Source organism: Chaetura pelagica, unplaced genomic scaffold (assembly GCF_000747805.2).
Source record: "Chaetura pelagica isolate M959 unplaced genomic scaffold, ChaPel_1.0 scaffold354, whole genome shotgun sequence".
Lineage (NCBI taxonomy): Eukaryota > Metazoa > Chordata > Aves > Apodiformes > Apodidae > Chaetura > Chaetura pelagica.
In genome coordinates this window covers 205,529-214,099 of record NW_009953299.1, presented here as the reverse complement: position 1 = coordinate 214,099, position 8,571 = coordinate 205,529, and positions in this window count along the sequence as shown.

Below are 8,571 nucleotides of genomic sequence, written 5' to 3'. Positions count from 1 at the left end.
CATCTATTCAACTACAGTCTATAATAGTATTCATCATATCAGGTCATTTTGGGATACTTCCATGCAGGTGTTTAACAGAGTAAGACTTTTTTCATAATGGAAAAAAAAAAATAATGCATCAAACCTCTAATAAAATAAATAATTTTTACACAGAGAGAAGAGGATAGATGTTTCATAAAGGCCTTCTCTGACTGTTTATTGCTTAGAAACGAGAAAAAGCTCCAAACACCTTAAATAGTGATTAATTAAATGCTAGTGGCTCCATCACCACTTTTTATTGCCAAATGCTCCAATTTGATCATCTCCTATCAAAGACAAAATGGCCAAAGTGATGGTGCCACCCACTAGTCAGGCTACGTCTGTTCCAATTGCCCAGATAAGATACTGCTCCCTGAGAACAGGACTGCTCAGGACCTGTTCCTGTCTCCTCAGTACACACACTCTTCCAGCTTCGTTCCCCCTAAAACGGCATCACACCCATGGAGCCTCCTAGGCCTAAGCTTGGTTGGTTCTTGACAAGAGGTGACTATTAGCATCAAAATATTCCCATTAAACCGCACAGATTCAGTATCCTCCCCTTCTTGCTTCTTAATTGTCTCCATGACAATGTCAACACTTAAATCACCAGTACTGAACATATGTGAGATGTGGCCTGATTTGTATCCCTTGGAGTTGTTACCTAGACTGCTTTCAGATGCACTGTTGCTGATGGTTTATATTTCTTAGGTTTTCTTCTCAGCTGTAAAGCTGGAGAAAAGAGATGGGAATAATGCTGGGGGAAGACAGCCCTGGTGGCATAGAGAACATAGCAACATAATGCCCAGTTATTTGGGTAACACAACAAAACTGCTTGAAAAGCCAGGTCCAAAGCCACTGTTGAAAAGGATTGATGTCGTGCCAAAAAGCAAGTGCTTGTTGCAATCTCTCTCTGGCATCTCACTTGAGAAAGAGGAGTAGGATTCATCGCAATAACTGGGGGTTGTTTGCATGCAAGAAACACAGCTGCCACAGAGTTAAGCAAGGGAGGATATTCCTAATAATGGAAATCTAAACCTTTAATATTGTAGCACTTTTAATATTATGATACACTCCTAGTGTTAATTTGGCCGAAGAGTAACTATTTCATAAGCACTGTGGTGTTTTTAATCAAAGCCTTTTGAATTCTTTTGAATTATATTTACAGTAGTTAAAGAAATAGCACGTTTTTAATGTACATTTCTAATTACATTCTGGCAGAACTTTAACTAGACACACTAACAGCACTACTTTAATTGCCAAAGCTGTGAGAGCTTACATCAACTAATGTTATCTGCTGTCTGCTGATTAGCACAATCAAACATCATTACAAGAATGTGGTCAGCTGAGATGACATAGAAAACCAGGGTGCAAAAACTGGGAATGAGCTTATGAAATCCATGGGGGCACAGACCAGTACTGGGCTATTTCACTGGAAGAACTGAAAGACTTCAAGGACTGAATCAATACAAACAGGATGAAATCCAGAATTGCCTAGCTCCATTTCATTAAGCTGGCAGCAAAAAATATCACTATAAACTAGGTGCTTGCCAGCTCCACGTGGAGGAGAAAACTCTAGATGATTCCATCAAATTCAATGTTAGCATGAGCCCCTAAAGACAGACAACTATGGTAAACAAGTACAATTCAAAAAACACACAAGGTATTTCCAGCAGCGAGGGATGTGCCAGTCATATGTCACTGGAACGCTGTGTAAAATTTAGGTCACCCCTTTCAAGGACAGACACAGCTGTGCTCCATATGGGGGACATCCACAGCCACAGCCCTGTAGCACGGCCCCCGAGCATGTGCCTGAGCTCCCATATTTGTGCCTGGGAAATCCCATGCCATGCACCGCATGAGCAGGAAATCCAGCCTGTGGGAAACATGAGTGACACAGATGGCCAGCGAGTGCACAATCAGCCCAATGCTCTCTGGTTGCACTGGGCTCACCAAGATGGGTTTACTCCATGGTGCTTTGGCTGATACAGCAGAGAAGTTCCAGAGCTACCGTACGTAAACTTTTAATTTGTCCTTTGGGTTTCAGGTATGTCCAAGCTGTCTTGCCCCAATCAAATAACACAGCACATGTAGGGTACACCCAGCATGTCCCTGACTTGCCATGCTCATTGTCCAGGTGTTCAGCTGTCAAGCTGCATCTGTGTTAGTCTGTGGCTTCCAGACATCAACCAGACTGATGAGAATGATTGTGCTGAACCAGTGACCGTATGTTGTGCCAAGCAGTGCTAATGCAAGGAGGAGAGGGCAGAGCCATCTCCCATTCTCCAATTAATCTCTTCGTATATGATGCAGGAAAGTGGACTTGACATGAAACAGGTGCAGAAGATTGCTTCTAGGAGGACCAGAGAAATGGAAAATCCATCTCATGAGAAGAGACTGTGAGCACATCTGAATAAACAGGTGCAAACCAATGTGAGCCTCAGTTGGCCTCCTACTGGCCCAGAATCCATATAGACTGAATTAGCATGGTGTTAATGAAGTCTCCTGCAGAACTCAGCAGCTCAGGCTTAGCACTACACTGGCATAGCCCTATAAGCACCAGGAGAGGCCAAATTTGCATCCCAGCTCATTCCAATCATTAGCAGAGAGAGCCTGAACCTGCCTGCCCTCATTGGTGCCAATATGTCCCCAAGTTTGGCTCATTAGCCTCAGTGGAACAGTGCCCAAGGGAACAGGACTGCCCTCTTCAACACACCGAGAATGAGGGGGGAAGGAAAACAGCCTCAGCAAAGACACCATGTTGGCATAAGACCAAAAGGATGTACATCCATGATAGATATGTTTAAGCTGGAAATAAGAATAATTCAAGCCAACATGGCAGCAAGATCCTGGAAGAGCTCTCACAAGTAATGAGGGCAAAAATGTAACTGATTCTGAGATGATGCTTGATGCTTCTGCACAAACCTGACACACAGAGGTGTCTGAAATACTCCTAGATGCCCTGTAAGACCCCACCCTGAAAAGCTCTGTTAGCTGTGAACTGAGAACCAAAACCCAATAGAAATCAAGCATTTAATTAAAAGCAGCTATTCCGAGCTGGCTGCTGGCAGGCGTTACACTGGTAAAAAGTGACAGCTGCTTCATTGGCAGCGCAATGTCAGCAACAGTTAAAGAGGCCAGGGAACAGGCACGGGCCACCACTGCCTGAGAAGTGCACCATTTTGAAGAAGATATTTGCAAGAAAGGCTTCAGAGCCTTTTATCTGTGTTTTCATCAGCTAAGATACTTTACTCCTACTTTAATTTATATTTTGCTGCTGTCTTCCTTTTAATTTTTTTTATTATTTTTTTTGGCTCAGTGGGAGCATAATGCCAATTAAAATCAGTTAAGAAAATAACAGCTTTTCCAAGTACAACATAATTGTTCTTAAAGAAATGTTCCCTCAGTACCTAGTAAATCCGGGTTTGTTCACAATAAATATGCATTTCAAACTCTTTCCTCTTTCTATGAGCAGGCTTACATCACTTTGGTCCATTTCATTCACATATGTATTCCCCGTTCTCTATATGATACCAATTTTAAAAAGGGGGTTTTAATACCTTTTCTGAAAAAGCACCCTTTTCTTGTCTTACAAAATTCGAACTTGGATTCAGGTAAGAACTAGTAGCAAGGGATTAGTACTCTAGCAGAATAAATGTTATTAAAATGTCAAAAAAAAAAAAGTACAGTTGGATTCCAGGAAGCGGGTTTGGACATATGTTAATATTCAGAGGCAATTTGTGGTCCTTGAATTAAGTTTGACAGAGGATAGTGGACTCCTCTAGGTATCCACAATTATTTAAGCACTGAAAAGAGTGAATTTGAACCCAAAAGGTAGCATCTGAGCTTAATGTAAAGGTTGGACCAGATGATCCTCGAAGTACCTTCCAACCTGGCATTCTGTGATTCTGTGATTCTATGATTCAATCTTTGCTTGTTTTGGGCTTTTTTTCTGCCAGAGTCCAGGTGGAAATGATGGACCCTATGAAATGATGAACTGTGTCACATAGCAATGCTTATCACAGGTTTTCCTTGTGAAGAGACTTAGTCTAAGAATAACTTTAAAATTCACAGAAAGTAAGAACAGTTGAGTAGCTAAAAATAAAAAGTCATAGGAGGACGAGCCGTTAGGCCTAAACATTGAAACCCTTCAAATCAACTTGAGCTGTTGAGCCAACCTAAGCTTTTTGGGTCAGATCCTGAACCCAGTGAATTCAAAATGATTTGTGGTGAGAACTAATGCATCTCCTTTTATTTCTGTTTTCCTGCTAATGAGTATCAGATACAACATAGCAAGACTATTCTGTAAACAAAGTGCAAAATTAATCATTTTCAGAGGAACATTTTATTCACAGTAGGCTGTGGAGGGAAGGAATTAAGCCTAAGTAAATAAACAATAAGGTAAATAAGAGTACACAGAGAAAGTGAAAAGATCATCAGAAGATGTTAGTTAAGAAATTACTGGTTATATGGTGAAAGCAAAATATACTGCTTACGAGGAAAATTCAACAATTGAGTAAAATGCTGAGTAATTTCATCTGAGCATTAAATTATTTGCAGCTTCCTGCATAAAAGAAAAAAATAGAACAGAAATTCAGGCTCTTAGTATGCATGCCAAAGATATTTTCTTCATCCAAGAGCAGAGAAGCTAGCAGGTTTACACAATTTCATGTCAATTAGAATATTCCATATAAACAATGTGTAGTTGTCTAAACTAACTGACTTCCACTTCCAATTCTTTCTGGGCAAAGGTTGAGAAAGAAATACTGCATTGCAATATAAAATGAGTAAATTGCATCTATTTTGGAACAAGTGAAGAATTACTTGCACTTTGGATTCATCAAAATCTTTCTATCTGGCTGCATAGGTCTATTACTAGGGTGTGTCAAACATGTCCAGAAGCTCCTTTCTACTATTGATACATGACACACACACTAAATTAGGAGATTAAGATGTGTATTCCTTCCAGTTCTTATGTATGTTTAGTCATTAATCCAAAACAACATTGCCAAACCCTGACCACAGAAATAGTAAAAATAAATACCAAAGGTCTGGGAAGAGAAATCCTGAGGTCACAAAAAGTAGGTAACTTCAAGGGAGTATCCTGGAAATTAAGACCTATAAATCACCATAGGCTGAAAGAAACAAATTTCAGCAACTGCATAATGCCATTTTACATGGCTAAAAATAATAAGTTACAGGGTAAATGCCAGGAAAAAAAAAAAAAAAATCAATGGAAAACTTCAAACATTTATGTTCAAAGCAAAGGCTTGAAGCAAGTGAGTTATTTGACGAGAGCCTAAGTGCACAGCAATGGTGCCTTCTAGCCTCCTGTTTGGCCTGTCACGTGCCCTGAACACACGTCACACTTGAAGCCATTATTTACACATCACCAGTCCACGTTATGTATGTGATATACATTTTAGCGATCTTGGGGATAAAAGGTCAGTAGATTAATCATCTCTGTTCTGTATTCAAAGCTGGGCCAATACTCCTGCCTTTCTATGGGTAGACTGAACTCCTTCATTCTTGCTGAAGTATTTGTTCCTCCACTCTACAGCTTATTCAAAACCGTTAAACCACTGCTGGGTAAAACCATTATGTTGTAGAAAATGAGGGTCACCCTGAAAAAGATTATCCTAGACATGATCCCTAAAGATTATTCTTGAATAAATGTTTTTTTAATGCTATTTTTCCTGCCTTTCCCTCTGAGTCTGTTACAGATTGAAAATTCAAACCTATATGTCGGCTCAGGCAGGGCACGTGCAATTGCCTGAAGAGCTGAGAATTATTAAATGATATTATTTTAAAACTCTTTCTATCTTACTGCAATTGCTAAGGGAAGTGAGATGATGGAAATGGCACCCTGAGTCTTCAGCTCTCCTTTGTCTCTTATCATGCTCCACGGCTTGGGCAAAATCCTGCTCGGAAGGCAGGCGCCGGGAATTTTGCCACCAATGTCCCACGGCTTTCACCGCACAAACCTCGGGGCTCTGAGTATCAGCCTGCAACAAAGGCTGGCAGGCAGCAGTGAGACTTCCCACAGCAAGGGTGCTCAAAGGAGTGGTGTTTCCTTTACCCCCACAAAACTTGAGTTTGTCAACTCAAAAGTATCCTCTAACATTTTGAGGAAATACCCTTGCCATCCTGCCTTTCTAAAGATGAAAAACTAACCTTAGTTATCAGCCTGCTATTCTCATCTTTCTAAACAGTATTGGTGTGTTGACACTGGCTGCTAGGTGCTGAAACATGCTCTGTTGTAAAGTGCTGCACGTGGTGAATTTTGTTGCAATCTTCTTAGAGGAGATTTAGATTCCAGCAAATTGCAACTCCCCAGCCTCCGCTGCATCACACCTGAAACCAGTATGAACAAAGACAATGGCAGAACTATTTCCTCTTTCTGTCAAGGACTTAATCTGTATTCAATGTGTATAAAGTTGCTGCTTAAGTATAACTCTATGGGGTTCCACTTTTGGACTAGGCTGTTGTCTTTGCTGCAGAGCAAACCATTCAGATTACTATAATTATACTATACTGCCAGGGGGTCCAGCCTGAGCTCTTGAGCCACAGCAGCTTTTGATGATGGGTAGTAGAGATGTGCTTGGCACAGTGGGTTTCTGAATAATCTGATTTTCTGCTGCTGGAGGAAGTGTGTTAGCAGCTGCTGCTGGAGTTGACATTGCTGGTTCACCCCAGAAGCTAGCTGTGCACCCCATTTGGCTCCATTGCCCAGCAGGACCTTGTGACAGCCACTGTCATTTCCTGTACTCCTCCACTACACAAAAGGGAAAGACTACATACATTTTCCTTGCAGTGAAGCCTGTTCAGGAAATTTCTGCTTGTAACACGTTCTTACCATACAGTCCCACCCAGGGGAAGTTGGATAATATTGCTAAGGCAGTCTGATGGGACCATTCTGTTACCCCTGCCGTGGCCACATGCTATGGCCCTTTCTTTTCTGCTTCTTTGCATCACACATGTGATCATCTCCTTTTGTCATGAGCCAGTTTAGGGAGCTAACATGTCAGGAAATAACTCTTTTTTCTTAAGGCTAGCTTTTTTGCCCCCTTAGTCCTTGAATGAGGTCACCACAGGTGACAGGATCACACAAGACAGTGCAAGCAGAAGTGAGGAAGGACCATTGGGGTGGAAAGTCACATCTTTTGGCATTCATCAAGTTGCACAGTAAGCTGGCTATTGTGCAATTTTAGGGATGCTAAAGTAAACTTAGTCACCAAAATCACCTGGGTTTAAACATAGAATTCCTTAATCCAGAAATTTTTGGTCATCTCATTTCTACCACAGCCTGACAGGCTGCCAGCACACCAGGGGCATTAGTGGTCTGCAGTGTGCAGAAATCCCTTAACACGCCAGCGGAACTGTACGTTTGGTCATGCTGCAAAACATTAGTAGGTGCCCCACAGACTCAAGAAAATGTTGGTTTCTGCTTACTCAGGGTAAATCCTGTCTGTTGCACTAACAGACCTGTAGTTGTGGAATCTGTCCTTCCTCCAAACTAAATAATTCTTTCTTTGTCATATGTGACACCTTAATCTATTTGAAGGTGAGAATGCCAGGGTGTGGTAGGATCGCCAACATCCATGGCTCTGCTAGCAATCTTATACACCAGTTGGCAGTGTGGCACTTGCTTTCTTTCAATTCTCAAAGCTACTCAAAGCATTGGCTAGGTGCTTGATTTTGTGTGGTTTTTCCTGAGTCATATATATATATATATATATATATACACACACACATATATATATATAAACCAACCCACACCACTTTAAAAAATAAAAAAAATAAAAAACAGGAGTGACAAAAACAAGTGTCACCTGAAAGTGCTGAAAGATGATGAGTGATGTAGATCCAGAGACAGCCAGACCCATGCACAGACTCCATCTTATGTAACCTTTTTCCAGAGGTGTCATTAAGAGCAAACAACTGCAAATGGAGTTTATCTACCTCCAATTTCAGCAATATAACATTTACTCACTTCTTAACAATACCAGACAGGTGGGTAATTTACCACTGCTGTACTGCACCTCTCCGCAGTCACTGGGTAGCCACTTACATGAGACAAAACTGACCAACTCTTATTTCAGGGCCAGATCCAAACTTCAGTGAAGGCTTTTTCATTTCCTTCACATAAAGTTCTGTTCTAACATATTAGCAACATGTAACTTAGATGACATGAGAAGTGGAACTCTTCCAAAACACATTTAGTTTCCTGTCAGAAAGTATTGCGTGCCTTTGCGCAGGAAATTATAAAATAGAAAATAAACATGTAAATATACCATTTCAACACATCATCTACATCAAAGCAGGCACAATGTTTTTAATTTTGGCTTTTTGAGGTTTTGTTTTTATAAGTTGCTGAATTTATTTTTTAGCTCCTGTTTATGAAAAGAACTTTCAAAGAGTTATAAATTACATTTATCAAACGAAAAAAAACTACAACTATAAAGTTCTCAAAAAAGGAAATAATGTAAACCCTGTATGTGCACCCGTGCGGACACACACACAAGCTTATATATACTTAAGTTAGTGACTGCTGAA